General features: G+C 37.4%; 1 protein-coding gene across 3 annotated transcripts in view; it reads right to left on the bottom strand.

Annotated features, from left to right (window-relative positions):
• lingo1a (leucine rich repeat and Ig domain containing 1a) overlaps nucleotides 1-16,893 on the bottom strand; it is a 156,874-nt gene that overhangs the window by 117,436 nt on the left and 22,545 nt on the right. The window contains exon 2 of one of the 3 annotated variants that reach the window (XM_054776100.1): nucleotides 9,852-9,911. The exons of the other annotated variants lie outside the window; for them this stretch is intronic. The gene's annotated coding sequence lies outside the window, so the exon portion shown is untranslated. The remainder of the gene's footprint in view (nucleotides 1-9,851; nucleotides 9,912-16,893) is intronic. 3 annotated transcript variants of the gene reach the window in all.

Raw genomic sequence — 16,893 nt, 5'->3', positions numbered from 1 at the left:
TTTTTTCTGTTGTTGTTTTTTTTGTTTAGCTGAATAGTCATGTTTAATGTTTGTCAGACTAAACATGACTCAACAAGACTTCAAGTTTTCACAAGGATGTGCGGCTTGGGAACAGCTAGCGTCATCTTACCTTGAAAATCAGATAAATAATGCTGTCCATGATGCAAATAAGTTGTCTCTATTCGACTAAAAACACTGAGAACGTCTGGCAGCATAGGTGGGCTTTTGGGATGGGAATAATAAACGAGATGCATGTTTTGTTGAAGCAGTTGAGGGAAAATGGAGCGCACTACTGTCTGCAACCACCAGAGGCGCTGTTGATTCAGCCTCAACAAGTTTGCTGTTTTAAGAAGTAAAGCATGACATCATATTCGGTATGTGAAGAAGAACTATTGCACATCCACGCTATGGAACTACTCCTCCAGGCTGCACAATATAACACTGGCATAGAAACAGGAGTTCAGAACATCCAGAGAGGAAAAAAAAACCCAATATTTTATGAAAAAATGATAGTAATAATATATGTATCATCATTGCCAAACATAGTTATTATGCCTACTTTTAAATGTGTTTTCTCCTGAATAAAACTACATTTGTTTTTTATAGCATTTAATTAAAATAATAATAATAATAATAATAATAATAATAATAATAATAATAATAATAATAATACAGGTCATTTTTCAAGGTTATATTTAGTCCAAAAAAAATCTATTAGAATACAAAAAAAAAAATTAATGAAAGTCAGTTGCTAAATAAAAAAATATTTTACTAATTTTTTGTCGTCAGTGTTTGGTGAAGAAAACAAAGCAATTAAAATAAAAAAATTAAATAAAACATCGGTTGCTAAATCAGTTAATCATCAATTATTTTTATCTAGACTATAGTTGACACCCCCCAAAAATCTATTAAAATACAAAAAAAATAAGTCAGTTGTTAAATAACAGTTATTTATCTCATGTTTTTCTAGTCCTTGTTTAGTCCTAAAATAAAAATATAAATATAATAAAAGTCAGTTACAAATTACATTATTTACTTATATTTTTTTTTCTAGTTTATGTTTGTTCGAGGAAAGAATACAATTAAAACACAAAAATTACGAAAATAATATTAAAACATGAGTCACTAAATTACAATTATCTTATTTTTATACTAGTTAGTTATGCTAGTTCCCAAACGTTTTACAGTGGCGTACCCCTTCAGACATTTGACCTGAAGCCATGCGCCCCCTACTCCTGCACACTTAAAAACATGCATCTTTTGATATTAATTAACTTGAAATATTGAACACAATTAATTGGTATTCATTTTATAATCATTTTGGGTCAAAATTGTGTATTTTGCATGGTCACATTTTGGATAACGTTTCACATGAGCACTAATAAATAGATAAGTAATCGTCAAACACATCTTTTACAAATATTGAACATAGTTAATTGGTTAATTAATGTTAAAGTAATTCCGGGTCAAAGTGTGTTTTTTTGCATGGTTACATTTTGATAAAGTCTGACATGAGCGCTGATAAATAGATAAGTAATCATCCTACATATCTTTTATTCCATTGAGCTTCACTTTTCTTTGTCCACTCACGAAATCTGCATAATAATTTATCACCAAATGGAAGGGGAAAGTTTAAAATACAAAAGTACATAGAACCACAGATAAAGCCCCACCGCTGCACCGTGCTGGGATTGGAACACCAATCTAAACAAAATCTTTGAGATTAAACACAATTAATGCACAAAATAATCATCAAACTGACTTACTGTACCCGTTCATACGATGCACATAGAGCAATGAACAACATCGGGTGCTGTCACCTTCCTGCTTTCTGCTCTGCTCTCCATTGCACCGCGAGGTGTTCAGGTGCACTCGTAATTGAGAGCGTTAGCCGCTAATTGTTCCATCCATCCATTTTCTATACCGCTTCTCCTCTTTAGGGTCGCGGGGGTATGCTGGAGCCTATCCAAGCTGACTTCGGGCGAGAGGCGGGGTACACCCTGGACTGGTCGCCAGCCAATCGCAGGGCACATATAGACAACCATTCACACTCACATTCATACCTATGGACAATTTAGAGTCTCCAATTAACCTAACATGCATGTTTTTGGAATGTGGGAGGAAACCGGAGTACCTGGAGAAAACCCCCGCTAATTGTTTTTAATTTTATTTACTACCCCCATTGCAATGGACGTGTCCCTGGGGGCACGCGTGCCACACTTTGGAAACTTGCAGTTTAGACGAAAAAAAACTATTAGAATAGAAAAAATGAATAAGTCAGTTGTTGAACAACATTTACTTTTTGTAGTCCATGTTTGGTACTAAAAAAAAAATTCTTAAAATAAAAAAACAACAATAAAAGTGTTTGCTAATTACTCCAATTATTTACCATATATTCTCCTAGTCTGTGTTTGGTCAAGAAAACAAAACAATTAAAATACAAAGACTATGAAATGACATTTTTTTTTTTTTTACTTATTTTTCTTTTAGTTGTAAAAAAAAAAATCTATAAAACGCACACAAAAAAATAAGTCCGTTGTTGAATAACAGTTACTTAGCTCATGTTTTTTGAGTACATATTTAGTTGTAAAAAAATGAAATTAAATACAAAAATATAATAAAAGGCGGGTCAGTCGTGTTGATTTACATTCAATGACTGCAAACAGCTTTTTAAAGGTCACCAAATTAGTTAAATGTCATGCTTTTTATCTTTTTAAGCTAAAAAGAGACACATATTGCTGCTTACAAGCTAACCTGGAAAGACAAGCGTGTGGAGCGTTTCTCCTCGGCCAGTCTACCGACTTTACTCTTCCCCAGTCTGCTTGTGCAAAGCTTGAGGGAGCTCGAACAAGAAGGGAAAGCGAGATATTTTTAGCAGGTGTGACAAGGCTTGCTGTAAATAATTACTCTAGGTGCTGTTGCGGCTGCCAGCCATTGGATCAGACGAGCGCTCGGCGTCAAAAAGGAAGCTAACGCACGGCGTCGTCACAGAGCGTCACATCCACGCAGGCCCTCGGGTGACGTGGGAACAACCGGGGACGGGTCAACTTGCCTGGAGCGTAATTAAAACACGGCAGTGATAAGGAAGGATGGGGTGGGGGTGGGGTGCACACAGCTATGTTTGTGTTTGAGACCAAGTTCATGACTAGACAGGACAGCGTGTTTATAGAAAACTGCTTTTAATGAAACAGGCCCCGACTTTTTAAACTCTCCGGCGAGCTCAAAGATGTAAATTTCTACACGAGTAACTCTCGTTATTCTTGCAACGACTCCCCGAGGCCGCGGCTGTAAACTAGAATAAGATCTTAGCACAGTCGCGTATTTGAATGAGGATAAAAGAAGAGGAAGTTTCTCTACTCGAAGGTCACCGCGAGTTTGGCTGTCGCGATGCTAATTTATAATAAATCAATTAAAAGGGGTCAGAGGAGGTGCGTTTGCTATTTGGGTTCATTTCACTTTGTTTGGAGTTTGGAAGGGCAAACACTGAGTTTATCCAAGTAATTAACTTCAAATGCACATCTTTTACTGTAGTTTACTCATCTGTTACAGGAGACCGGAGTACTACTCTGTATTGCATTCGCGAGTAATTCATGTCAAATCGTATTCTGTCAGTGACGTTCAAGGTAAAAGCCCGAAGGCAGCATCAGTTTAAAGCTGGCGCAGCACAGGATTGCTTTCTTTCTCTTTTTTATTGTCCTGATCAAATTAAATACAGAAAAATGTAGTTTCCAAGCAGGTTCAAGAAGTTTAAGTGACCTAAAATGCAAAAATCAATCATTTAAAACCCCAAATAATATTTGGAAAAAAAATACATAAAAAAGGAAAGGCTTGGGTTATTTTTTTTTTCATTTGACACAAAAAATGCAAATTCAAAATAATAACACAAACAAACGTCATATGTCAGACAAGTTGACAAACAATGAGAGGTGCAACTGAATAAAACTTGCATGCAAAGGAGACAAAGCAATACAACCTGAACGGACGGCTTCTAGAGGAAATATCCGCCTATTCATGATGAAATGTTGATATAGGAAACCGCATATGCGAGGGCTGAAGGCCAGACTCACATGCCTAGACACACGCGGCTATTTGAATGAGGAGATAAGCACGTGGAGGACTTGTTTTGGAGAGGACGGGTTGCTGGGCTCCACGACATAAAGTGGAGTTTACGGCCTGCTTTTATTTCAGATTGATGGCGGCCGGCGCGGATATGGACATGCGAAACGCGCGGACGCGCAAAGTGATATGTCAGCCCACGGTATTTCCATGCAACGCATCGAGGCCTTGAGCAGATAATCATAGCAAGTCAGTGTGACATTAATGTAATAATCTTACCAGGAATGCATATTTATATTAGCGCATAATTAGCATTTCTATTAGCAAAAGAAAGTCAAATGGAATAATGAACACACAACAAATCATATTTTCAATATGGTTTCAGCAAAATTAGGAAAGAAACAACAAAACCAAAAGGATTTAGTTCTTATTTCATTTATGCATTCATTATGAATTTAATGAATTCATTTTTATGCCTTAGTTCATGTTTCCATGCTCTTATTTTGCATTTGTTTCCTGCTTTGCCCTGTGCTGTGTTCCATACGCTTTCCGTTCACCTGTCTCGAATTTTCCCTTTGACTATTTAGTTCAGGTGCGTGTTTGTCCCTTTGTCGGAGCATTGCGATTGTTTCCGTGACTGAGTGTGAGTACAACTGCTCCTTAGTCAGATTCCTTTCCCGCTCGGCTACAATTAAGAAATAAATACTTTTTACCTGCACGTGGGGTCGTCACCACAACAACACAATGCCAAAACGTGACAATTAATATAAAATAATAATAATAATAATAATAATAATAATAATAATAATAATAATAATAATAATAATAATAATAATAATTATTATTATTATTATTATTATTATTATTATTAATTATATTTATTATTATTATTTATATAAATTTATATTAATTATAATAATAAATATATTATTGTATAAATGTATAAATGTATAAATGTATAAATATATTATATTTATTATTATTATTTATATAAATTTATATTAATTAATTTATATTATTATTAATAATAATAATAATAATAATAATAATAATAATAATAATAATAATAATAATAATAATGATAATAGTAATAATAATAATAATTATTATTATTATTATTATTATTATTATTATTATTATTATTATTATTATTATTATTATTTTATATTAATTGTCACGTTTTGGCATTGTGTTGTTGTGGTGAAGGTGAAATATGTTACAAAATAAATATAATAATATAATAATAATAATAATAATAATAATAATAATAATAATAATAATAATTATTATTATTATTATTATTATTATTATTATTATTATTATATTATTATTATTATTAGGCAAAAGTATTTTATTATTATGCATTATTAGACAAAGTAAGTTCATAGAATAGAGCACAATTCATACACAAGCTAATCCAAAGTGCTTTACAGAAAAGAAGGGTAAAATCACTTCATCAAATCATTGCATTAAAAAATTAAATAAAATCATTCTAAAATAATTACATCAAATTCCATAAATCATTCCATAAAAAAATAAAAATAAAAATGAAGAGTGCAAGTAAACTACTTTCAATTGTAAAATGCAATAGAAGTTGCATAGACGTGTTTCCAGCTTGGATTTGAACATCGCCAAAGTCGACACTACTTTGATGACCTGTAAACTTTGAAAATGTGAATGTGAAATACTAATCATTCATATTTACAATAGAATTTTAGGGTTTAATGGTTACATTTTGGATATGTTATATGTTTTATAGAAGAGGTAGATCATTTTGACTTGTACTTGCATGCTGACAAAGTGTGTGCATCCCTGACATACATGTATACCGTACATAAATACCTACTCATATTTCTTTCAAATAAATATAGTAAATATATATACTTTCTATATTGATAGCAGTAGGTAGAGATTTGGGACTTGGTCATTTTAAAAGTAGCTCGCAGGCTGAAAAAATGTGAGCACCCCTGGTCTAGTGGTTAGCATGTCGGCCACACAGTCACAGTCTGGAGATCGGGAAGACATCCTGGGAATTGCCCAAGGGTTCGATTCTCCCTTGGGCATCTCTGTGTGGGGTTTGCATGTTCTCCCCGTGTGTGTGTGGGTTTTCTCCGGGTACTCTGGTTTCCTCCCACATTCCAAAAACATGCATGTTAGGTTAATTGGCGACTCTAAATTGTCCATAGGTATGAATGTGAGTGTGAATGGTTGTTTGTCTATATGTGCCCTGCCATTGGCTGGCCACCAGTCCAGGGTGTACCCCGCCTGTCGCCCGAAGCCAGCTGGGATAGGCTCCAGCATACCCCCGCGACCCTAATGAGGAGAAGCGGCATAGAAAATGTATGGATGGATATCATTATGATTGTTTGTTTTTATTTTTCATTATATTTATTTTGTAACATATTTCACCTTCAAATTTCGGTAAATGTAAATGTTTCCATTTAATAAACTGTATATATTTTTTATGTAATTATACGTCCATCACATCTCGTCTCTCCTATATTTAAATATTGTGACCATTTCGACTGACACGTCCTTTGATGACACCCTCATATTAAATTCACATTTCCTGTTGGCTCTCCTGCCTTGAAGTCATTTGCAGCCTGCAGCAGGACATGATCCATTATTGGTAGCACTCACTGCTCTCTGCTGAAGTTATTGTGTTTTTTCTTCAGCTTCCCTCTGAAAAACTTCAAGCTTCTGCCTAGCATACTGTAGAATAGACAATGAGGTTTTGAACCGAAAACAGAATGGAGGAGTGGAGTTGCATAGAACATTTGTCGACCGGACACTCCTCGGACACGTTGGCAAGTCGGAAGAAAGATTTTGGGGAGCGAGCATCATGCTAAGGAGCAACATGGGGCTACATCCATGCAGAAACTATTATGCAACACTAGGGGTTGCCTACAGCCACGGCTGTTAAAGCCAATTTTTTTTCATTCGAATTTGTCATTGAGCGCCATAACTTTTCACAGCCGCCTTCTCAAACTGCCAGAGACGTAGAAAAATGCCCTTTTTCCCTTTCCAGTTTGTCTTCTCTACCTGCTCCGCAGCTGCTACCTGTCCAAGAAGCCTCGGCATGACTAATTCCTCCAGCGATGACAAGCTTTTGTTTTGAAAGTAGAGAGGAGATGAAGCTGCGGCATCAAAACAAAAGACGTAAATAATGACACAGCCGAGGAGAAACAAAGCAGAGACGGAGACAGGATGGTGGACGAGGTAGGAGAGGCGAAAGACGCTGGGTGGAAGGACGGATGCGTGATGAAAGACGTTTGTCCCGTCGCTCATTACTTCTGTGCACCGTTGACCATTTATTCAAAGCGGAAAGCTCAGGCCTCTCTTGTTTGAATGTTTGTCTAAATCAGGGCTTATCGAAGTTTAGCATGCTGGGAGACAGGAGTGCTTCTCGCTTCCCAGCATGCTTTGCGGCACTTGCTTTGTAGAAAAGTGCTAGAGTTAAGTGTTTAGAGTTAACACAGATGTTATTATTATAGAAGTAGTAGTAGGTGCCCTGTGTATGTGTGGTCTACCATAAGTTGCTGTGTGGTGCTTGTAGCGTTATTTCTTTGATGACACACAAGCCTGTTTGTGGTGTGATTCCGGACTGAATACTTGATGCGGCCCAGACTCTACTTCCAGCGGCCCTCAGTTGAGTTGAGTGTGAGACCCCTGGTCTAAATAATAAGAATAATAATACCACCACTAGGGGACGGTTGTGAGAACTGCACAGAACCTGGTAAAGCGCCATGTAACCACGACGGTGCATTTGGACGCCATATCCCACCGTTAGCAACAATTGCTTCCAACACAACAGCTCAGTGGAATTGTGTCACACAAGCCAGTCCTGGCGTTGCGGAATACCTGATGCTGTAGGCGGTGTCCCGCCTCTGTTACGGTGCTGATACTACCTCCAAAGGTGTAAAATTGCCAGGCTGACTTTATTATTTTGGATGGGATGTCATGTAGGAGGCAGTAATGGAGCGCTCAAGCATGGAAAACATGGCGAAAGAGGCGGCATGATGACTACCGGCCAAAAGGACTGGGTGTTTGGACCGTCCCCAGAACACCTACTCTCCAAAATAAAACAACAATGTGCAATAGAAATCTTTAAATGCTAAAGAAAAAGATAATTGGTGAGCTTTTTGTTGTTTTTACTTAAGTAAAGGACAAGAATCACCTTCACATTACACGTTTGTCTTTAAAGCCAGCGAGGGCTACAAACCGAAAAATGAAAGGATGCAAGGGCTGCTTGATATTTTGTAAAGCAACACAGGCAGATACGCTAAGAAGTTACATACACTATATTTCAAAATAAAAACTGCATCTCAGTTTTGTGATATAGACGAAAAAAAGTATTACTATCAATGTCGATCTTTGCTCTTTTTCGTTGTTTTTTTAAATTTTTCAAATATTTCAAATGTCTTTTTAAATAAACTTTGCAAATTTCCTTTTTGTAAAATTGTTACTTTATTTCCATTTTTTCCCCAACCTGGTTTTCCAAAAATGCCAACTTTCATTTTGCTTTATTTCTCATTATACGTTAAAAAAAACATATTTTTTCTTTAATATTTTAACTCTATGCTACTAAAAGTAAATATATATTTTAACTACACAGTATACACTATATAACTTTAAAAAACAACGTAACTATTTTATCTTTCCTCATAATATTACGAGTTCGTTCGTGTGAAATTGTAACTTTTTTTCTCGTTATACTACAACCTTTTTCTCAATAGTTTGTCTTTATCCTTGTAAAATGTTAATTTTCCAACTATTTTAATGTGCTTCTGGTCAATTTTCTTCTCGTAATTATTATTTTGTACATTACAGCGATCAAATGCTATTAATTTCTTATTAGTTTCTACACCATACATCAGCACAAGGAGTGTGTTTTCCACAGAGAAGATTATAACGTCGATGTTTGGTGTGTGTCATAACAGGCTAGCATGTGCTAGCATTCATTAACTTGAGGTTGTGGACCAGACAAATATTTACATTAGCATTCAATAAGGTCATCAAATCTGACCTTTATGAATGCCCACATGGTATCACCATTTGGGATCACGCATGAGGTGAAAGAAAAACGGGAAAAATACAGTATAGTAGTCTGTAGTCATCTGTGCAGTCTGGGACAAAGTTAGATGGTGCATTCAAGAACCGTTGAACAAAGTGGGACGGCTCGCCGCTTGCAACAAAAAAAATTAAAAAGTGTGGGATTTCTAACTGTATATGTTTTTTGGAATAAAATAATGGCTCATGTTTCCAAAATTCATATCTATTTACATTACTTTTACAAATTTGATGTTGTTATTGACAATTATTTTTTTGCCTTATGGGATATGGATACACTGTAATTTCCGGTGTATAAGATGCACCGATGTTTAAGCCACACTCACTAAATTTAGAAAGAAAAACAGATTAGTACATACACTATATAAGCCGCACCGGAATATAAGCCGCACATGTCCACATCATAAAATAGTAAATTGTGGCGCGCACAAGTCCGTGAGGACCAGGCAGCTCTTTATTTGTCAGGAGCCAATCATGAGCTATGAAAAAACTCACCACGATCTTGTCAACCCATTGGAAATCGCAAGAGGTCATTACTCAATATAACAGTCTGACTCACAGTGTCGTCTTACAAAGAACGCTAAAATCATCACACAGCAGCTTAACACTCACAAGGTGGCTAAGAAATATACAATACAAATACCAATACGAGTTTAAAATAAAAAACAAGAGTTTTTACTTTTTCCCATAATGCATTTTGTCCCAGCAAAGCATTTCATTGGTACCTGTCGAGGCGCTGCAATGATGTCAGCCTCCTTCTGGGCTCTGGGCTCTTCTGGCTCCCTCTGGTGGACAGAGGCAGCATTTCAGCACCCCGGCAGCCATAACCAATGAAATGCTTTGCTGGGACGAAATGCATTATGAGTGAAAATAATGTTAAAATAGTTGTTTTTTTATTTTAAACTCGGATTGGTACTTGTATATTTCTTACCTACATTTTGACTGTTAAGTTGCTGTGTGATGAGTTTAGCATTCTTTGTTAGACGACACAGTCAGACTTACATTGAGTAATGACCTCCTGCAATTTCCAATGGATTGAGAAGCTCGCTGTGAGTTCACTTCCAGCTCATGATTGGCTCCTGCCAAAGACCGAGTTACCGTTTCATCACTGACTCGCGAGCGGCACAGTTTTTAAACGATTCGGAGCAGTCCTGAAGTAAAGGTGATGTCACAAGATTAGAACATAGCCATAAATTAGTCACACCGCTGTAAAAGCCGCGGGGTTCAAAGTTGAACAAAAAAGTAGCGGCTTATACGCCGCAATATTATACAGCAATGTTTCCTGTATAGCATTTCAGCATGAACAGTCAGACATTTCTCTTGGCGGAATCTTTTCAGGTTGTATTGATCCGTCTCCTTGCGCGCAACTTTAATGAAATTGTTCCTCCCATTATTCTCAAAGACCTTGTCTCACTCTTTAATGTTATGTTGTTGTATATGACAGATGGCATCTATAACATTGGATACGTGTAGCGTTACAGTGTGTGTACGTACAAAGTGCATAAAGTACACAAGACTGCTTCTTGGAGACAAACACAGCTCATTACCATGAAATTACACACACAAAACGGTGTGTCCCCAGTAGGACTTCCTAAAAGCACTTGTCAGCGCTGTAGGAAAGACTGTGTCCAATACACTATTGTATGGCACGTTAAATATCTCCAAAACAGTTAAGACATGTTTGTATTGCAATGCGGGCCTGAAGTGAAGCCGGCCGTGGGAAAAGTGTTTCATGACGTGCAGGTTGTTGATGGCAGCTGCAGTGCATCAAGTCTGCAGCTTTCTGCTAAAATTGGATTAATGAACAAGAATCGTAAAGAACGTACGTCTGCATGGTAAAATAACGAGCAGACGTTCACACTTGATGACACCAACTCGTCAATAAAGTCAAGAGAGTGAAGACAAAAAGCCGTAAGTGTTTTTTATTTTTTTCCAATTAATTACATTTTGTAGGAGAATTGTAAATGAGAGTAAAACTTTTGAACATGCTTTCATTATGAAGTCATGAGTTTGGTTTGGGGTGTGCAGCTGCAGGGCATCCTGCTCCCTGCCGTGCTCGGCCGCCACGAAGCCGCGGGAGGTCTTCACACGGCCGCCGTTTACCGCCTTTTATTGATTTCATCTGTGATTCACGACGGCAACAAGCGGCGGATTAACATTTTCCCAACGCGACGCCTTGTCCTTGGGTCCGGGGACGGGGATGGCGGGCTCCGTGACATAAAGTGGAGTTTACGGCCTGCAGTTATTTCAGATTGATGGCGGCCGGTGCGGGCGTGGACACGCGGAAGCGATATGGCAGCCCACGCCGGCGGTATTTACATGCAACGTATCGATTTCAGATCGCCGCTGGTGAGCTTTAATTATCAACAAGGCAGAGTTGGAGTTATGCAGGAGGCGGCGGGGGCTCCCACCAGGAAGGCGGCGTTGTACATCTATAAGCGCTAACAGCCACTATCGGAATCACATAATACATTTTTTAAAAGGCTGCTTGTGTTATTGATGCGGAAATGTATGAAGAGATGATAGTATTGTTTATTGCAAGCTTTATGTGTCGCGCAGGGGTGTCCAAAGTCAAGACTGTTGCAGAGAACTCTCCATTTTTTTTAATGCCAAACAATACAGAGACTGTCATCCTTCGCCACTTTGCACTTTGAATTTTGTGGCTTCACACATCACAATTTTTCAAAATATAATAATTAATATATCATAATGTTTCAAGGTGGACTACTCCATATTATTTATTTTTTTAAAAAATGCATATTTAAGCAAATTTTATGTTTTTTTTTTTTTTTTTTGCCAAAATTGAGCATTTTCAAGCATAACAACCGGAGGAAGTACTGTACTGTACTAACATGCGTGAGTGTACATTATGTCTTATTTTCTCTTATTATGCCTACTATGTGGGGTAATAGGAGTGTAAAGGTGACTATAGGGGTGTTATTTCATGTCTAGAGGGCTCTAATAATGTTTAAACTGTGTGATCCGTAAAGGCTCAGATTAATAGCGCTCATGAGTTGAGTGGAACGCGCATATGTTCCACACCAACAACCGCCACTTCAAAGTGCGTACAGAGCTAGATAAACATGGCAGCCAACTGTTATAAAAGTCTAAGTAGAAGAAGACTTCAGTAATGTATCGTAAAAGACCAACAAAGAGGGTGGGGCGTTAATTGGAAGAAGGCGATAATTAGGGAGGCTGTTATTTTGAAAATGTGAACTCTCGTTAACAAAAATATAAACGCAACACTTTGTTTTTTTCTCCCACCTTTCATGAGCTGAACTCAAAGAGGTAAAGCTTTTTCTGTGTACACAAAAGGCCTGTTTCTCTCAAATGTTATTGACAAATCCGTCTCGATCTGTGTCGGTGAGCACTTCTCCTTTGCCGAGATCATCCGTCCACTTCACAAGTTTGGCATATCAAGATGCTGATTTGACGGCATGGTCATTGCATGGATGCGCCTTAGGCTGGCCACAATAAAAGGCCACAGTGATGTCACATTTGTGATTTCATGTCCCCTAAAAGCAGCGTCCATGTATATCGGGTGTCATTTTTAGGCAGTAATAGTTTCACGCCAACAGCTGAGGAGTGCAAAGCAACATTTCAAAGTGCATGCAGATGTGGACGATCTGCTGCTGGATGCTGATATTCCAATTTAGACTCATTTTGCTGCAACTGTGCTGTTATGGGAGGGAGTTTTGCACAAGCCGTATGCATAGTAATGTCATCTCTGTAATCATGCAAATGTTTCTATTTAAGATGAGAGCACGCGTATTCTAAATAAGCAACCAGCATAGAATCGTTTTTAAATAGCGGCCAACCGCGCAGATAATTACACAGCCGCTGCTCATTGGGCTCATCTCAAGCAAAGTGTGTCAAACCTGTAATTAGAAATTACCACGCCTTGGAAAATAATCTGAAAGTACAGCGATGTCCTGCGGTTATAATGCTGGCTAATTACCAAACGATGACAATAATGTACATTGGCATGCCAGCCAATGTGATGGCTTTACATTTAGCAGGAGAAGAAGAAGAAAAGGAAGAAGAAGAAGGAGAAGAAGAACAAGAAGTAGAAAGTCAAAAAGGAAAACGAGAAGAAGGACAAGGAGGATAAGAACAAGGAAAAGAAGAAGGAAGAAAAAGGTGGAGAAGAAGGAAAAGAAGGCGACGACGTTAGGGAAGGATAAGTAGAAGGAGAAAGAAAAGATTGAGAAGGAGAAGACGCTGGAGAATGAGAAGAAGAGGAAAAAGAAGCTAGAGAGGGAGAAGAAGAAGAATGAAGAAAAGAAGAAGAAGAAGTAGAAGAACATGGAGAGGGAGAAGGAGAGGAAAAGAAGAAAAATGAAATGGAGGACATGGAGAAGGAGAGGAGAAGGAAACAAGAAGGAGAAGACAGAAAAGGAGGAAAACAATTAGACAAACGAAGAATAAGGCGGGGAAAGAAGAAAAGAGAAGCAGGAGGAGAAGAAGAAAATGAATTAGAAGGAGGAAAAGGAGCAGGAGATGAACACGGAGAAGGAAATGAAGGACAGGGAGGAGAAGGAGAAGATGAAGGAAATGAAGAAGGTGAAGAAGGAGAAGAAGATGGAAAAGGAAGAAAAGAATTAGACAAAGGAAGAAGTAGAAGATCGGGAAAGAAGAAAAGAGCAGCAGAAGAAGAAGAAGAAGAATTAGAAAGAGAAGAAGACAGAAGCCAAAGTTGCGCCAGAGGAGCTGACAAGGAACTGTAAAGGTACAATCCGGGGAAGACGTCCTGCAGCATTTTCATTAGTGAAAGTTCAGAGCCGCTATAGCCCCACCCCTCGTAGCCGGGCCGTCTGGTTGCCACGGAAACAAGAGAAGAGGAAGACGTGAGTGCTGATACTTTCACTGAGACCGGCCACGTCTTACGACGGCGAGATTGTGTGCCTTTCTTGCTTCAATAAAAGCACAATGAATGCAAGCAGGGTGAATGAATAACAACAGCAGGCTGCTCCTGCTTGCACACGCGCTCAATATCACAACACACACATGATTACGCTACTATTGTGTGTGCATGTCACAGCAAATACACTCATTATTACATTACTATTGTACTCGCACTCACTGCAGTGTCATTTCTTCCCATTGGAAATCATTGAAATAATCTGTCACCATCATAAAACCGTATTGAGGGTGCAGGCCGTGTGTTAAGTAACATTCTTACAAGTGCAAAAATAAGTGAGCCAATTTTCAAAAATGCAACAACAGTTCATTAGCATGTGTTGAGATCCATGTATAAACGTACAGCTCGCCGAGGTCAGGCGTGTCCAAAGTGCTGTTTTTTTATTGGCCGGCGGCACATTCTAAAAATGTAATTTAAAAAAAAAACAACAGCAGCCAATGTGAAAAAAAATCATCGGCAATTTTACAAAAACAAAGTAGAAAAAAGTAATCTAACAAGAAAAAGTCTTAATTTTTGTTGCAATATGAGGAAAAGTTATTTTAATTATAATTTCTTTATCATTTTAGTAGCATAAAACTGAAATAATAAGGAAAAAAGTTGTTCATTTTTTTTTAAGTCGGAATATTCGGAAAAACAAACAACGAGAGAATAAAGTTGTAATTTTTGGAGCATTAAGTTGCACAAAAAATGATAATGTTAGGACAATAAAGTGAAAACATCACGGGAATAAAGTCGTAATTATGAGACGAAAACAAACAAACCGCAGAAATGGAGAAAGCAGCTGTCATTATCCAAGAATAAAGTACAAATTTGAGAAAAAAAAAAGTCGTATTCTCAGGAGAAAAAACTCCTAAAAATAATGTTTTAGTAGCATAGAGTTATTATTTTTTTTATGTCGTAATATGAGAAATAAAACAAAATTACAGTTGTCATTTTTGGAAAATTAGGTTGGGGAAAATGTTTTAATATTATTGGAATAAAGCCAAAATATAATGGGATTATTGTTATGGAAATAAAGTCAGAATATCATGAAAATAACATTTACAAAGATTATTTAAGACAAAAACAGCAAAAAAAGGGAAAAAGAGCAAAGATCAAAGTTCATAATTTATGCTTTTTTCACTTATATCACAAATCTGAGATGCAGTTTTTTCTCAGTATATGTAAGTTCTTATCATATCATCATACAGTAGCCCTTGCATTCTTTCATTTTTGTATGTGGACCGTCCTGGAAAAAGCTTTGGGCGTCATAAAGAGTAACATCGAGCAATCTGATTGGACGTTTAGTGAGTGCTATGATCTCAATGATGTACTTGATGTTAAAGAACAATTCATTTTCTGTGGCGCACGTTAACATTAACCTCTTGATTAGGGGTGTAATGATTCGATTCATATCACGATTCGTGGTTGACGATACGATTCAAGGACGATATTAGCTCATTTAGAACAATCCGATCCTAAATGATTCAGTAACTTTAAATCGATTCAGTAACTTTTTAGCCACCAAAAATGCAACCAGTGTGAATGTAAAATAAATACTTGGATACTGGACTGGACTTATTAATAATGCTGACATACTGAAGAATAAATTAACAATGAGTACAAAAAATGACTTAAAAATGCAGTACAAAATCAGGATGAACAGAGGGTGGTATAGCTTGCCATGAATTATTTACTTTAGTGTGATCAAACCTGCACTTTGCAGAACTATGCAAATGGGAAACTATGCAAATTCCTCAGCAAATGAATGTGGTATGGTATCTTCAATTACGTGTGGAAAAATTTCGCACCTGTATGGGCCGATGGAAGCTGGGGTTTTTTGGGCTAATCATCCTCCTGATGAGCAGCCGTTCGAACGAACAGTGCAGCAACTAGCAAGAATACACTGACACAAGCTTGGCAGCGGACACGTTAGGAATGTTACAACATTTTGAAATACGTCAAATCAAGTCTGTGATTGAACATACATGACTTGAACTTCAATTTGGTACCTCATTCACTTCTTTACCCCAAGTATTAAAGAAGTTAAAGCACATTTCATACTGGAAAATAGTGCCTTTGGTTCCCATTGCTTTAACATTGAGTCAAGACAAAAGCTGTGATCGACCCACAGTTACGTTTTTTTGATCATGAAAAAGTCCAGGGAAGAAAATCCAGTGTCATAAAGACTGCAGCAGCACGTTGTATTCGTTTCCACGTAATTCCGGGGCAAAATGAACATATTTTGCATCAGATTTCAATGAAATTTCATCTGTTGATTAAAGTGAATGTATATCCTACATACCTCTTATCCTGTGCTGAAGCTCTGATCCATGACTTTAAAGATTTAAAGTTGGACTTTTCTGTATACGAATGAAAATACACCCGACATCGTGAAAAAATTGCATTTTCAAGGACGTCCCCCCTGACCGTCCTAATTGTTTAACGTCGTTTAACGTCCTTATCGTTAAAAGTGTTAAAAATAAGCACATCCATAAAAAGCCTGCCGTGCTTAAATCGAATGCTTCATTTTGTAGTATCGATTCAATCGACCTTTTAAACGACGTTAGATCGATACATATGTCATCCTGAATGGAAGCTTCAAATCCCGGATCGATGTAGTTGAATCATAGGAATATAAATGGATGCATTGATGCAGTGAATGAATCGTTACACCCCCCGTCTTGATAACAGCACGTGTAGAGGACTTTATGGTAGCGTTTAGAGTGTGCACCATTAAAGAGTTGTGTTTCTGTGTTTCAGTGTGCACAGCGTAGTTGCTGCTGCATGTCAACGCGCGCTCGTGTGGATGACAAGTTAAAAAGTGGACTTACTCTGCTGCCTCGCTTGTAAATAATTGAAACGCT

The sequence above is a fragment of the Dunckerocampus dactyliophorus genome, chromosome 5 (genome assembly GCF_027744805.1).
Source record: "Dunckerocampus dactyliophorus isolate RoL2022-P2 chromosome 5, RoL_Ddac_1.1, whole genome shotgun sequence".
In the NCBI taxonomy this organism is placed as follows: domain Eukaryota; kingdom Metazoa; phylum Chordata; class Actinopteri; order Syngnathiformes; family Syngnathidae; genus Dunckerocampus; species Dunckerocampus dactyliophorus.
Note: the sequence above shows the minus strand (reverse complement) of the source record. Positions and strands in the feature narration are given on the sequence as shown.